General features: G+C 34.5%; 1 protein-coding gene across 3 annotated transcripts in view; it reads right to left on the reverse strand.

Moving 5' to 3' along the window:
- The window catches only part of fam49bb (family with sequence similarity 49 member Bb), a 55,071-nt gene extending 38,787 nt beyond the window's left edge, over nucleotides 1-16,284 (reverse strand). Inside the window, exon 1 of one of the 3 annotated variants that reach the window (XM_058765726.1) lies at nucleotides 16,030-16,284. The gene's annotated coding sequence lies outside the window, so the exon portion shown is untranslated. Of the gene's footprint in view, nucleotides 1-14,689; nucleotides 14,820-16,029 lie in introns of those variants that run through there. The other 2 variants (XM_058765725.1, XM_058765727.1) reach the window with 2 other exon arrangements.
- Nucleotides 16,285-16,766: the final 482 nt, after the last annotated feature.

The following is a 16,766-nucleotide window of genomic DNA, read 5'->3' on the forward strand; positions in this document are numbered from 1 at the left end:
TGCTTTGTAAGCTTTGCATGGACCGCTTTTTCTCTTGCATGTTGACTACACTACATTCATACATAGTGCAGTACTGTACATGCATGTACTGTAGACACATATTCTGAAGCCAAATAAACAGACTAAGTGTTATTATTTGAAGAATTGTATTTATGTTCTACATAGAAAATTGAGACCAAAAAGACACCTGAAAGACAACACAAAATGCTCAAAGTCTTATATATAAAATATATATATGTAATATACAATGCTAATAAATAGAGATGCACAGATTGCAATTTTCTTGGCCGATTCCGATTTCTTTGTAAGTGTGACCTGCCGATACCGATTTTTGCCGATTCCGATTTTCTTTCTAAAAACTATAATTGACAGCATATACAAACAAAAATCTATTCTTTTTTTTAACCACGCCCCAAACAACTTAAAAGAGAAGCGTTGTCCAACAAAAGAGGACAACATGATTTTACTCCACAACATCAGCTGATGTGCAGTTTTTGTCACAGAACAAGGCAAATAATATATTCTATACGGTCAAGGCAATGTTGATTATCATTGTATTATAAATATACTTTATTATTATGAAAATACCAGAGATGGCTTAAAGAACACAGTTAAACCATATATTGTCACGTCTTATGTTTATTGTTGTATACTGTTGGATATTTAAATAAATAGTCAGGTTGCGAACAGATTCAATCACCCACGCAATCTTGTTTATAAATGACAGGATTCATACGTCTATTAAAGCCTTAAATCACAATGTAACGTTCAAATCTGCGCTCGCGCTGCTGCTGATACAGAGAGAGCAGTTTACTTATATGATACAGATTTACTTTTGTATCGTTATTTCTGTTACAAACATTTAAATAGTCTAGTGATCAAAATAGAATAAATCACCTTTTTGAAAGTGACGATGCTTCAAATAAAGATTGTATCAATTACAACATAGGCCTACTGCCAGCAGGTCGAGACAAGTGACTTAAACTGAGATTCGTTCAAAAAACATTGATTCATTCAGGAATGAAACAAGTGAAGTCTTTGAGAAATTCATGAAGTTATGAATCATTTGTTTAACTTTATCAATTTGTTGAATATTGTATTCTATAAATAGACAGCAGCCATTTTTTTCTAGAAACTCTAGTAAATTACATGTTATTTTGTTTAGTTGTCTTTTTTTTCAGAATCATGGTGGGAGAATAGTGATATCTATTTTAAAAAATAAAATATTGATACAATATAGTTAATATAAATATGAAAAATAATACTTATTTCTAAAGTACTTTGTTTGCTGAAGAATGTTTTTAGTTTTTATATATATATATATATATATAAAATTGGCTAATTCCGGTCCCTGGCCGGTCAATCGGTGCATCTCTACTAATAAACCAAACTAACAATGGACAATTCTTACTTTTAAAGTTAATACATAAATACTGTAACCTAATGTTCCGTGCGCCAGTAGTTCACTTTTGCACTTCAACAGACAAAAACACAAAGAATTATATCAAAATGCCCATTTTTGGCAAGTGACCTCGACTTAAATGAGTTTAAAAAGTCCTAAATGACCACAAAGAGTTGGGTGGAAATCAGATGGGTCTTAAAGGTTAAAGGTTTTAAAAAGACAGCACTGAAACCTACTGGTCTGTGTCATGTCATCAATCAAAGAAAAGAAAAAAAGAAAATCACTCACTGCTATTCCCTGATTAACATTTTGTCCCTGATTAACTTTCGAATAAAGATTATTCGGTAACACTTTACAATAAGGTGTCATTTGTTAACATTAGTTAATGCATTAACTAACATGAACAAACAATGAACAATACATTTATTACAATATTTATTCATCTTTGTTAACGTTAGTTAATAAAAATACAATCATTCATTCTTAGTTCATGTTAACTAATGTTGTTAACTAATGTTGTTAACTAATGAACCTTATTGTAAAGTGTTACCGATTATTCTATATTCAATTTATAGTTTTTGCATATACAATTTACAGTTTATGAAGATTGCTTTAAGTTCGCTTAAATTAAAAGTTGTTATATTTTTTCAAAGCCTATTAAAAGTAAAAAAAAAATAATGGCTTTCAATTATTATACTGTAATGCTGAATAGCTATAATTAAATGGCTAAAAATAAGGGGGGGAAAGCATTTAATAAAGACATCAGTGTTTGTATCAATGCTACTGGCCTTCATTAAAAATAGGTTACTTAGTAAAAAGATGCCATTAAACATTAAATATACCATCTTAAAGTTGTTTCTACATTAATTTGGAGATTCAATGCAACGTTGTGACAATATAAATACATATTAATATGTGATTAATTACAGAAAATTGTGTGTTTTTTAATGACAACACTAGTTAAATTATAGACAGAAAGACAGATTAATTATCATTCATTTTCACCCTAAAATGTGACATTACGGAGGTAAAACGCATGTAAATATCGTTCATGTCTAAGCACAGACCATATCAAATACATATTTTTTTTTTTCCATCATGAGTCTGTGTTATGCTAGCATACTGAATGAATCATCTCCATTATTGCATAAGCTCATTCCTGTGGATGACTTTATAGTCATCATCATCACTTGATTGAGCCTGGGAATGCTGCGTTACTATGGCAGCTGCTGAGATTCTGACACCCTGAAGGCCTAATGAGAATTCAGAACTCAGAAACACGGAACACGGTACTTGGAACGTCACCAAGGCAACAGCTCGGAACCCTTGCTGCGAGGGGCTGGAGCTCTGGGAGAGGACTGGAATCACGAAGCCCTTCATTCAAAAGAGTGAAGCTAATCACTCTGAAAATGGAGTAGTTTACATGCGATCAGGAGTGTAAATGTTTCTGAGTGAGTGCAGCAGGAGGTAATTTATTAGCATAACACAGGGTTGGCAAAATGACAATATAATTGTTTGCTATGGCAAGCATAACTATTACTACTGCTCATCCTTAAGAGTTAGGGGGTTGTTCTAAATCCCTTAAGCCTATAGTCAAACTCTGGCACACAAATCACTCAGCACAGTGCTACAAACATCAATTTTCAAACAAAAACTCATGAACCAAGTGAATCAAAACCCATACATTACACTTACAGTGGTGTGAATTGGTTTTAAAAACATTCTGAAATGGAAGGAACAACAGATCTTTACATACATATGGAAACAGACTGATTTTTTAATGCCAACTTTAAGTGCACTTACCATTTCAAACTTTCCTACAATAAGTTTGTATGCATCCAAGGTCAAAAAAAAAGACTTTAAAGGGTTAGTTCACCCAAAAAGGAAAATTCTGTCATTAATTACTCACTCCGATATCGTTTCAAACCCGTAAGACCTTCGTTCATCTTCGGAACAAATTAAGTAGTGCTGTCAAACGATTAATTGCATCCAAAATAAGAGTTTTTGTTTACATAATATATGCATGTGTACTGTGTTTATTTATTATGTATATACACATACAGTATATATATTTTGAAAATATTAACATGTATTTATTTATATTATTATATTTATATTATATATAAATATATTAATATATAAACAACATTTTTCTTAAATATATACATGCATGTGTTTGTATTTATATATACACATAATAAATATACACAGTACACATACATATATTATGTAAACAAAAACTTTTAATTAATCGCTTGCAATTAATCGTTTGACAGCACTAAAATTAAGATATTTTTGATGGAATCTGAGAGCTGTCTGACCCTCCCATAGACAGCAATATAACTGAAATGTTATGAAGTTTACGAAGCTACGAGAATACTTTTTGTCCACAAAAGAAAATGTATTCTCGTAGCTTCGTAAAATTACGGTTGAACCCCTGATATCACATGGATTATTTTACCGATCTCCTTGCTACGTTTCTGGACTTGGGAACATTTCAGTTGTATTGCTGTCTATGCAGGGTCAGACAAAATATCTTAATTTGTGTTCCGAAGATGAACGAAGGTCTAAACCTTCTCCCATCAGTCTGAAGGTCTGGCTATGTGAAACTAAATTAAAGGTAACATCCAAAAAAAAAAAAAAAATAGGGGAACTTTAAGCAATTACCAGCAACCACCCAGAGTACAGGGTGTAGCAACCTATAAAACCTACTCAGAAAAAAGAAAAAAAAAAAAGGTGCAGTAAAAATTGTTCTAAAGATAAATGTTTTATTGCTAGTTACAATAGAAAGAGGATAAAAAAAAGGAGACTTAAGTGGCAAATGATGCAAGCTGGATTCAAACTTGTGCAGCACGCTTGAGCACCAAAGCTTAACCTGTAAGAATTGTACACTGCTTGGCTATTACTGCAATAGATTTTTCCTTCAAATGGACTTTGTTCAGTGTAATCTAAAATTGACCTAAAATCTAGACTATATAAGAGAATTATCTAAATAAAAAAAATTAAAAAAATTTCCAGGAAGCTGCAGTCATTTGCAAAAATAGTTTTTTCCTCCCTCTGTCTGCAATTCAGAGAACAACACAGATGATTAGTATTGCAAACACATGTACGTGAAATAGAAATATCTTTTTTCTCATCAAAGCATCCAACTATAACTAAAAGAGTGGCACACCCAAAAATTGTAACCGTAATTTTATGAAGCTATGAGAATACTTTTTTTTGCGCAAAGAAACAAAAAGTATTCTCGTAGCTTCATAAAAATACGGTTGAGCCACTGATGTCACATTTACTATTTTACCAATGTCCTTACTACCTTTCTGAGCCTCGGAATGTTTCAGTTGCATTGCTGTCTATGCCGGGTCAGAAAGCTCTTGGATTTCATCAAAAATATCTTAATTTGTGTTCTGAAGATGGACGAAGGTCTTACGGGTTTGGAACGACATGAGGGTGAGTAATCAATGACAGAGTTTTCATTTTTGGGTGAACTATCCATTTTATTGATTACAAAAATGTTCATTTTTGGTGAACCAAAAGCAGAAAGTACACACAACTACAGCCCTAAGCCTACGCTAACGGTAGGCATTTATTTACTCAAGACAGACCTCGTCTAGAAGACAACAAAAGCAGAGGAAACGGAGTGCAGTGGGTGGTTGAGTCATCTAACAACATTTCTTACTGACTCACAATTACTGTCTTTACCCCCCACACCCCTAGTGCTGTCTGTTTGCTCTGACCCACACTAAAACAGTATGGGGAGATGGTAACTATCAGTGAAGGTGAAACTGAGGAGGTCAATGAGACAGCAGCATGGGTAAGAGGGAAGCTGACACAGCACATACAAGCACAGCTGACAGCTGACAAAAGCAAGAGTGAGTAGAGACACTCTCACATACACACAGTAGGCCTATCCATAACTAATATTTTACAAAACAAAGAAATATATATTTTAGTTCAGTAATATCATAAGCAAGAGTGCCATTTTCCTGAACAATAGTGTGAGTGATGTGATATTAATTTTATGCAACATTTCAACAGACGAGAAGCTAATATTGAGTGAGTTACATTTTAAGCACAATGTTATCCGTTTTTTTTTTTTCACCAATAAAATTTGTCTCTCTCACGTCACAACCCTTAATGTTTATTAAAGCTACTAAGGTCATTCAGTAAAGAGCAGTGAGAGATTTACTCTTTTTCTTTTAAAGTTCGATTAAGATTAAGGACAGACAGCAGCACGTGCAATATATCAGGCTGCTGTCACTTTAAGACCTAATGCAATATACACATCCAATTATCTCCCAACAGTTTATGTTCACTTAAGACATAAACAACCGCGTGAATAATCACAAAGCTGTTTTGTTTTTTGGACATGTCTTTGTGTGTATCTGACCCTATAGACACTAGGGATGGAAGAGAAAAAAAATCAAAAATCAAAATCGATTCACCTAACTATCGCGATTCTTTTTAAAACGATTTAAAAATCGATTGGTTTACCTCAGAATCAATTTTTATTTCATTTCTTTATTTTTCCCAAGAGGTAGTGGGGAGAAGTTAGCACTTTGCAATTCCAACAAGAGTGCGAAATGTGTGTGTTCCACTTGAAGCAGCACCGCACAGACGATCAGCGTATGACATCTAAGTATACTCTTTGGCACGCGGAGCGTCTGCTCTCTGTAGCTCTTGCGGTGCTTTGATGTCATACAGCGATCGGTCTGCGTGCGCAGCGCCGCTGCATAAGATGACATCATATACGTTTCAAGCCGGCGCGCGAAAGCAAAACCACGACGGAAGCAGAGGATCAAACCTCTTCCAGAATTCTTTCTGCACCTTCACGACATTCATTTTTGAATCCCAGCTGCCGGGAAAACATGACTAAGCATGACTAAATATGACTAAACATGACTAAAACGGTATGCAAAGTAACATAGCACTTTATTTTATTTCAGAAAGTATTTTTTCTGCTCATTTTGTTGAACATTTGACTATTATATTCATGTGTAAGTTCGGGGTTTGGTACTTTAAATATACAATGTGTATGCTCCTGAAATAAAAGTTTAGAAAGATGTGATGCATTGTTTCTGTTAATATGACTTATATACAGTCTCTTTTAAGGGTATAATCAACTATTTTCCATTATCTAGTCTTTAATAAGCAAACAAAAATCACAATAAATTGTAATATCGAATTGCAATAGTGACTTTTTTGTTGTTGTTGTTTTTGTTACAGTCTGTATATTAAGTGTATCATTCAACTTTTCCCCCATGGTCTAGAGTAAAAAAAAAAAGAAAAGAAAAAAGCAACACATAGCAATATCGAATCGCAATACTTGCAGAATCGAAATTCTTAAAAATAAATAAATAAATTGCAATACATATCGTATCCTGATAGTATCGAATCGGTAGGTGTATCCCATCCCTAATAGACCTGATGCCCAAAGTATACTTTGCTTGTCTGTGTTTTGCTTCATCTCGGAACACAAACACACACGCGCGCGCACACACACACACACACACACACACACACACAGAAAGCCACCTGGGGAGCAGTGTTTTTTTCATGTCTTAATGTGCTTTTAACATTTTTTTTTTTTTTAATTTTTATTATTATTATTATTATCATCATCATCAAGCACAACCCGCAGTTTAGTATCAGTAGATTGCATTTTACGCCAGTCACGGATTTATCTAACTTGGTCATTAAGTTTGGGTTTTTAAGGGAGAAATAAAACCGCACTGATGTGAAAGGAAAGAAGGTACACTAGATTAGGGATGTCACGATGCCAAAAATCTAGTAGTGGGGGATGACAATAATACTTAAACATTAACTCCTTTATTTAACAGAAACACAACATTAGTGGCACTTGACCTCCAAATACACACACGCGCACTCGCACGCACACACACCTATACACTGAATGCAAGCATTAGTTTAAATTCACTGACATACTGGCAGGCTGAAAATATTTTTTAAAACCATTACATAAACAACAATTATTTAACCCAGTAATATTAGCCAATAATGTGAATAAGGATAATCCACGGAAGAATACACAACGAATGAACAAACTGTAAACTGACAGTTATGCGTGTGCGTGATCAAGCACAGCACTCGTGCTCTCTCATTTAAATCTCACACAATCATATTCATATATCGTCTCCGTCTTCCACGTGTAGTTGTTCTGTGTGCTTTTTAGGCATTTTTATTCTTCTTTACCCTTTGACTACCCCCGTCAGTTTCGGAAAGTCGCTACCTTCGGTACTTACGCTACTGAACAGAAACAAGCAGGATTTTAAAGTGTTTATACCGACTTGGTAGCGTAGTATCGGTTCTCATGACCTCCCTACGCTAGATGGAATAATCTTTTTATCTAGGAATAAATATCTTATCTAGTTTTCAAAAGCGTTGGAAGCCCTCAAGTATTTTGTTGAATTGAAAAAAAAACAAAAGTACGTATTTTGTAGGCCAACCTGGAAGTCATCATAATCCTTGTTCCTCAACAAAAAGCCAACAGGATTTTTCCATCTGTATTGTAAAAAGTGCTATATAAATAACAGTGACTTGACTTGACATTGGCTTTTGGGTTATTGGAGAAAATAGGATCTGTGACTAACAGAAGTTTATGATTCTTACACATTTTGTTCATCAAGATAATCTTCACAAATTAACTATTTTTATGAAGCTTAAAAGAATAGTTCACCAAAATCTGAAAATTCTGTAATCAGATATGATTTGATGATATCCTAGAGCTTTCTATTTTAACAATGTCTTTACTGAGCCTTGAATGTGGTAGCTGCGTTGCTGTCTCTTGCAGGGTCAGAAAACTCTCAGATTTCATCAAAAAAATCTTAATTCATTTTCTGAAGATGAACGAAGGTCTTATGGGTTTGGAATGACATGAGGGTAAGTAATTAATGACAGAATTTTCATTTTTGTGTGAACTAGCCTATCCTTTTTTATACAATCACCAGAAATAAGAAGTTAGGCTATAAATGAACTACACCACGATTGCATGCCACCACCAGTAAGCTTCTGTCACTTCCTTCCAATTTTTGTAGATTTTAATTAAAGATTGAAGTTAAAATAGATTACAAGAGTGTCAGTATAAAGACAACAGGGCTTTAAAAAAGGACTATAATGAATTTTCCAGTTTGGTGTGATAAACACATCTCTAGTACCATTATGCAATTATTTATATTAAAAACACAAAACAAAAACAAAACACACTCTGAGTCTGGTATATGTGGTTTATGGGGACTCTCCATAGGCATAATGGTTTTTATACTGTACAAACTGTATGTGTTATTGCCCTACACCTAAACCTACCCCATACAGGAAACTTTGTGCATTTTAGTATGTTTTTTAAGCCTCTTGGTTTACGTGGATATAGGCAGTGTCCTCATAAACCACTTTCACGTTGTAGTACCCATGTTATTATACAGATTTGTGTCCTCAAACCATATATACCAGTTCACACACACACACACACATTTAAATGCTTAAAATTCACAAGTGGCCTATTGTGGATGTATTTTATGTCATAGAACAAAACATGAAAATATCTTGAGCTTGCACAGACCACAGGGCATTTCAACTCATTTAAACATTTTAGCAACTTATTCTCCAGAATTACTGGATGACAAACAAGGAGCAAATGGTAATAGGAGTAACTTGCTCCCAAATGTACATCTAGAGTAGCATCTATAGCACATTGTGTGAAAGGGTCCTTTTATGGTTTTACAGTAGGTTTAATATTTTACTTGAACATTTAATTTGTGAATATACTTAAAACATTACAAGCTATTTGATTAAATATTCTTCTAAGACTATAAATTCACACGTAAATGGCAAAATCTAACATGATGTCTAACCACAGATTAATAAACCTTTTCTTCTGGGCAAAAGAGGGAAATGTGGAGCCCTGGGGTGGACCATCTAAAACCAGCCCAAGCCTCAAGCACGAAGAGTCATGAGCTGACTAATGAGGCAAAAACATGTTTGACTCATATCCTCTTTTAGGTCTGTGAACACACACCTCAGACATCAACAAAACCAACCAAATTCTCACTTAGCGACAGCATGACCTCACTAGAATAAGCCATCTATGCTGCTTATAGTCAGCTCTATTTAAAACATGTCCCTCATGCTTTCTGACTGAGAGCAGAAAGTTTAGTATAACCCTTCTGCTTCACTGAAGATTGGCATGTTAAAGGCAACAGATGGATATTGTTGGGTTTCCTTCCCAACTGTTGCCAAGTCATCTGTGCTGGTTACCATGTTCAGCCATCCTCACCATGGAAACAAGAGGGAGGGGACGCAGTGGGCACACAATATATGTAGAGTGTCAAAGTGACACAGTTGAAGCAAAATCTAGAAATGGGCTCGTCGCTGCTGAACAAAAGAAATTGAAGAAACAGAATTGCAATCTAATTCCTCATTTTGCACATTTCATCAGGTCTGGCTTTTACAAAATTATTCTTATTATTATTTCTAATCCTTAAAGACATGGATGGCAACCACAGCACATTTAAGTTACAAAACGTAACATATTTCTGAGTGAAACAATGTAGGGCAGGGCTTAATTGTCCACTGGGATTTGGTTGGCTTGTGAAAATTAGTCTAATATTTATTTTTTATTTTTTACAGCCATACAGATTTTAATAGATCAGCAGAAAGAAAATAAAAAACATTTTTAGACATGGGGGAAATTGTTAAATTTTAATAAAATATGATGAAAACTTTTTGTAGGATTTTTATATGAAAATATGATTTTCTTTAGACTACACACAATAAGGCCAGAGACATTAAATGTTATAAATTATGGGTTTAATAAGGTCAAAATTTCTTTTTTTTTTTAAATTTCGAAATCTTTAATGTTTATTTAATAACTTGTAACACAAATGTTTTTTTTGTTTTTTTTAGGGTTTCACTTTTTGTATTAATTAACTATAATGACCCTGAGCAAAGTTCGCCCCTCCTTAAAGCATAAGAGTAGAGGGGGGGGAAAAAAAAATCCTTCATTTCCTTTCAAGCACATGGTTTCAAATACCAAATGTGCGTGTCAAAATGGTGTATGTTTCCAGTTCTATTCAACACTTAACAATTGAAGTGTTAAAATCCTGACGTGGAAATCAAGTGAAAAAAAACACACACAAAAAAACAAACAAACAAACAAAAAAAACACTGCTCAATTCAACTGTTACTGGTTGACATGTGGAGACATGACATTAAGAAAGTATAACATTACATGCTGCTGCATGACAGAGTACAGAGATCACCTGAGGTTAAAATAAATATATAAAATTAATTATAGGCCACAGGGACATGTGGTTTTGAGGCTTAACAACACACAACAGTTAATATCATAACACAAAAAAATTATTCAACATTGTTTAAAAATAACTACATATGAAAAAAAAAGTATTAAACTTAGTAAAATGAATTAGTCTACAGTTTCAGCAAGACAATTACACTTATTAGAAACATGAGGTATATTTCCACTTGGACAGCATCTTATGGGTAAAGGGCAAACAGGTGAAACAGGAAGTTTAGTGAGCTAGTTCAGAATGAAGATTAGCACTTGTAAAATTAGTACAATAAACTTCCTTATGTCTTTCATAGGCAAATTCTGCAGATTATCATTCCGGCAACAACAGGCACAGCACTCTTCTCCTGCTGCACATCTTGCAATGGTTTAAATACTAACTACTGTAAACACCCTACAAATAATTCTGCCTTATTATAAAATTGCTTAAATTCATGTTAAAGCAAACGAATGCTCTAAAGTGAGGAGTTATCTTAAGGAAATTGCTTAAGAATGCAATTGTACACTGCATTCTTGTTAAAAGGTTTACAGCACCAATCTTTCACTAACCTCCAAATACACAAAACATTTCCCCAGATCTAACATTCTTACTGGGATGAAGAGATTAGCAAAAAGTGCTAATTACAAAAATGGATGCACACTGTGGCCTATGGCTCACAAAATCAAAACTGAAGTAAAGTGGCTGTAGGTGTACATCTGTTTTGGGGACATGTATCTAACATAGATACACTAACATTCAAAAGTTTGGTGGCAGTAAGATTTTTTTTGTTTGTTTGTTTTTTTTTTTTAAGAAATTTTGGTGTTCACAGAAGTTACATTTATTTGATCAAAAAAGTAAAACAGTAATAGAGTAATAACAGTATATAATAGTCAACTACAATTACAATTTAAAATGTCTTTTCCCCCAATTTGAATAGCTATATTTTAAAATGTAATTAATTCCAGTGATGGCAAAGTTAAATTTTCAGCAGCCATAACTTCAGTCTTCAGTGTCACATGATCCTTCAGAAATCATTATTTTACTGATTTCTTATTATCAAATGTTGAAAACAATGTTGTTTCAGGATTCTTTAATGAATAGAAAGTTCTTTACTGTCACTTTTGAATTCATTTCTTGAAAAAAAAAAAATTATTTACAATATATACAGCATGACAAAAATACTCATACTATAAGAACCAACTGCTTCTAAAATTCAAGTAGAAAATCATGTTTCTAGCGCTTGTATTTGAAAGGGGTTATGAACAGCCTTTTTATTATTTTGTACTGTTCTCTGGGTCCATTTATAATGTTATCAAGATTTTTACTTTAAAAAAAAAAAAAAATATATATATATATATATATATATATATCTCTATCATAAATCAGAAGTAATAGGCTATTTTCTGTCCTATTTTGATCCCCCTCATCAGAACGGTCTGTTTGAAAAAGTGTGGAGGATTGTAGACTCGGAAGTAAACACCCACTAGTATGAATATGGCTAACAGTTGTGCATGTTTGACAGCATACATCCACCTATGAAGGATGTAGGCTGTCAAACACACACACAACACATTGCTGTGATTTAGGCTAAAAACACATAAATACTCAGTACATATCAAAAAATAACAGACAAAGCAATAGTGACCACATAATAGCTGTGTCTCATTTAGAAGGCTGCGCCCTCCGGAGGTCGTACACGGAGTGTCCTCGACCTAGAATTAAACGAGACGGCTTTCGTAGGATGGGTGGAAAAGTAAACAGGAAGTATCACGTTGCTATGCCAACACATTTAGAGCGTTGTTGCATTCTCACAAATTTTAAACGAAGGAAAATTATTTCTAAATTTGGGAAGTAATTTGGAAAAAGTTTACTTGTTTTATTTTGTTCAATGTTTGATGAACTGCAGCGTACGTACAACAGACATCTGTTAGAGAGAAAAAAAAAAGGAGGAGGATATAAAGAATAAAGTTTATCCGTTTTTACTGGAGGAGATTTAAGGCAAGTTGTAAACACCACATCTGCGCTTGTGCACATCTGCCGGCGCTGCCATTTTTTCAAATTAACGACGGTTGTTTACGGCAGCACAAAGAATTGGGGGTTATCTGTAGCAGCGAAAGATACACCTCATGCATCCTCTGAATTCCTGTGAAAGAAGGTCGCATTTGGAGTGTCCTACTTGCTTTTCTGAAATGAGACAGCCTCGATGACGTATGCTGCCTTCGAATGTGACCTCCAGAGGGCGTAGCATTCTAAATGAGACACAGCTAATAAAAACAGTTACTCAATATATTCAGCACAGCAATGACAGCATCGTCTTTTAGTTTCAAACTTTCTGAAAATCCCATGTCGAATTGTGCCTTCTCTGTAAATTAATCTGCGGTCAAATGAAGTGAACAAAGGACCAAGTTCTTACTGATGAGATCTGGATCGTCATTAAAGCTAATCCACTCTTTCCTAATGTTGGGTTCAGAAGAATGTTTTTCCGCTGTTTGGCCCTTAATAGCTTCTTTTTGTCTTTAGAGCCATCTTTATCTTTTGATTTCTGTGTAGACCTGCGTTTGCCTCTCTCGTTATTTACACTATATACGCGAAACGGTGGGTGGGGCTAAACAGGCAGTGATGTAGAAGCAGGTGTTGATCATCTTCTGTGGAGGCGGTGTTTAGCCACACTATTACATCATAAAGTGGCACATTCAACAACCTGTCGTTTTGGCAGATTGGCAACAACACAAGCTGTTTTTAAACTAACAAGATAGTTTTGAATTCTGAAACTAACAGGATGTTTTTATAGTACTTGACCTCTTATGTGTCAAAAGATCAAGGGAATTTTGATTTCTCAGTTCATGACACCTCTGATTATTAAATTCCTTTTTCAACCATAAATTTATTGCAAAGGAAGCACCTTAATTTGGTTTTGCATGGCTGTGACAAACTGGATATTTTAAAAAGGGATCAGCCTTTTTATATGTATCAATCCAACTTCCTGTTTCAATAGGAAATGTGTCAACACAGGAAAGAAAACTGAGCTTTTCAAACCATTTCTTGGTATCTCTAACAATGAATAACAATTCATGAACTTTCCAAAAAAAAAAAATGCTTTCATCAACTATGAATTTTCTCTGAGGAAATTCCACTTTTGCTCCAACTGCAAGGCCTTCTTTCTATTGACAAAAGATGATGTGTCCTATCAGCTAACCCGTATAAAACACAATTAAATATGCAACATGCAAATATTACAGCTGATATTTTAACCATGAGTCAAGTGCACAAAGAGATGATCATAAGCTTGACAGCTAGTACAAAAACCTAACCACTCAATACAGCTCAGGTCACAATGCGCCTTTAATTTCAATTGTGGACTGTTAAATAAAATTGTACACCATTAATCTAAATGCTTACTAAGGCAGTCCTCTCTTAAACAAACAAACACTGATGCACACACCTACCACTTCCACATCAGATACCTCACAAAAGTGGCTTACAAGTACCTTTATTTACGACATACATCTGTTCGTTAAACAAGCAGAGCCACACTGTTTACCCCTCATAGCCTGACATGCAGGCAAAGCAATGTGTGCAAATGCCTGCAACAGCCCAATGTGTTTTACAAGTTAAACATTTTTTACCATTTTGCACACAGTACCCTACCTCCAAGGTCATTAATTTGATGATTTACACATAGTATGCAACTTATATTTTGGGGTAAAGTGATCTGATGTTACAAACAATAAAATAATATAGGCCCTAATTTAAAAAAATCAGCCCTAATAAAATGACTAAACTCTAATAATAGCATGAACTGCTAAAAGCTTTCATGATTATTTGATGAACAGAAACAGAAAACCATTGAAACATTATAAATGTCACTTTTGATTAATTTAATGCATCCTTGCTGAATACAAATATTAACTTCTTTCAATGAATAAATAAAATATTAAATATAATTTTATAATATATTATATTAGTACATGTATTTTTAAAAACTTACATAAACGATGATCCATTCAATTTGCTCCCTGATTCGCTACAATGATCTAAATGTAGTCCCATCGGGCAACATCCACCTACACATATAAACAGGCTTTCACTTTAAGAACCCATCTCAATCTGGCCATGCCTTAAAACACAGGCTACGGTGCTGACACACAACAAAGTGTCAGAAACCACGAGATCAGAGTCTTCCTGTATGCTATGCTTGACTTCAAGCCTCACCTACATACCATAAAAGGAAAGGGAAGGAGAAGCGATAAGATGTTAATCAAACAGACAGTGTGAAGAGTATCTGTACATGAATGATTGTGATGACAAAGGTTTACCAGCCTAATCTATGAGGAGGTTTATAAAGTAAAGAGACTCATGATTGATCTCACATGTGCAAGGATGAGCTATGGATATATAAACCACACAGTCCAATGCTCAATGCCACACCAATATTCGATAATCTCCCATTAATATGACCTTTTGGAGGAAAAGATGGGAGAATAAAGTGTGTAAATTGCATGATATTATTGCAGAACCTGACATTACTATTGCAAATGTTATTTTGGTTTGTATACATCCTACCAATGATTCTAATTAGGAAAAACCATAAGAGACACATGGCCATAATCAAACACAGGTTTTCTGGTATGTAACGAGTTCTGAACCAGAATATTTTTTTACAAGTACTTTCATTAAACGGTACATAGATAAAACACACTTAGTCACAATGGACATGTAGTGTACTACACTTGAACACTAGATTTCAATACCCACTTATGATCTGGGCAGAAGCATCAGTTGAACTTTACATTCCCATACCGTTGACCAATGAATTACCATGAAACACTGTAGTATGTTAAGTATGTCTACAAGAAGTGCATTTACTTCAGACATTTCCATATGCTTTTAAGATGAGATGCTTTTACGAAATAATATCTTCTGACTTTTCCAGACCTGTAAATAACAATTCAAAAATAGCCTGATATTTCCAGCTTTTCCATGACCATGGCAACATTCTTGCTTGTGAAAACTGTAAGATCATACAGTAGCAGGTCTTACCAATGTTGCACAATGCATGGCAGAAGTTACACTGCATTGCATTTCATGACACATAGTTGCTTTACTTTTTTCACCCACAAATGCATTTAAACCCTGTCAAGTACTTATTTTTCATCTGTTCCTGTATATACCGTTTTAAACAACGGATGGCCACTGGTGCCATCGTGCTGAAAGCATACCGCTCAGTCACATGCTGTACTACAGCACTAATGCATTCAGAGTTATGAATATACACGATAAAGACCGGTACATGCAGCATGAAGACATTAGAGAGAAATGCAGACAAACCTTTGATTGTGAAGCGATGAAAAACCCGTACGGAGTCCAGGTAGCACGCTATAAGCTCCAGGGAGAAGGCTTTAGATCTCTCTCTCTCTCCCTCTCTGTATCTGAGCCTCTCTCGCTCGCTCTCTCTCTCTCAGCTGTCTTACCGACTGTTATTTCCGGGTTAATAAAACGTCATGTGCTTCTCGCATTTATTTTAACCAAACGCCGTAAATCAAGCTCCAAGCATTATCATATAATAAGAAAATTATGTATACTACTTTAAATATTTAGTCGCGTATGCATTAGACATGAGATGATTTGTTATAATATAACTGAAGTTAATAAAGTATTCAGCGCGCCCCCTGCCGGTCAACTTGTGCTGTTGCTCATAAACGACACACCTGATTAATAAACTCATTCCTGTTATGTAAACCTGTGCAAATGCAACAAGTTACTAATGATGATGACACGCTCTCCAAGAAAATCTAAACTTTTTTGTTACGAAATCACATATACGGTCCGTCACGTGAAATGATACTTGTTTTTTTTTTTTGACAAATTTTAGTAGGCTACATATGCCTAAACTTCGTAAATTTGTTTAAGTATAAAAGGGCCGTTTACTTTCCTCACCTGGCTATGGGTTGGAGCTAATACAAAACATGGATGTTGAAACTTGTGCATAAATTTGGTCAGTAACTTTGCTTATTCAAAATAATTATTGAGCCATTCATCAATCCCAACCCTAATTTAATTAAAGA

The sequence above is a fragment of the Onychostoma macrolepis genome, chromosome 24, assembly GCF_012432095.1.
Source record: "Onychostoma macrolepis isolate SWU-2019 chromosome 24, ASM1243209v1, whole genome shotgun sequence".
NCBI lineage: Eukaryota > Metazoa > Chordata > Actinopteri > Cypriniformes > Cyprinidae > Onychostoma > Onychostoma macrolepis.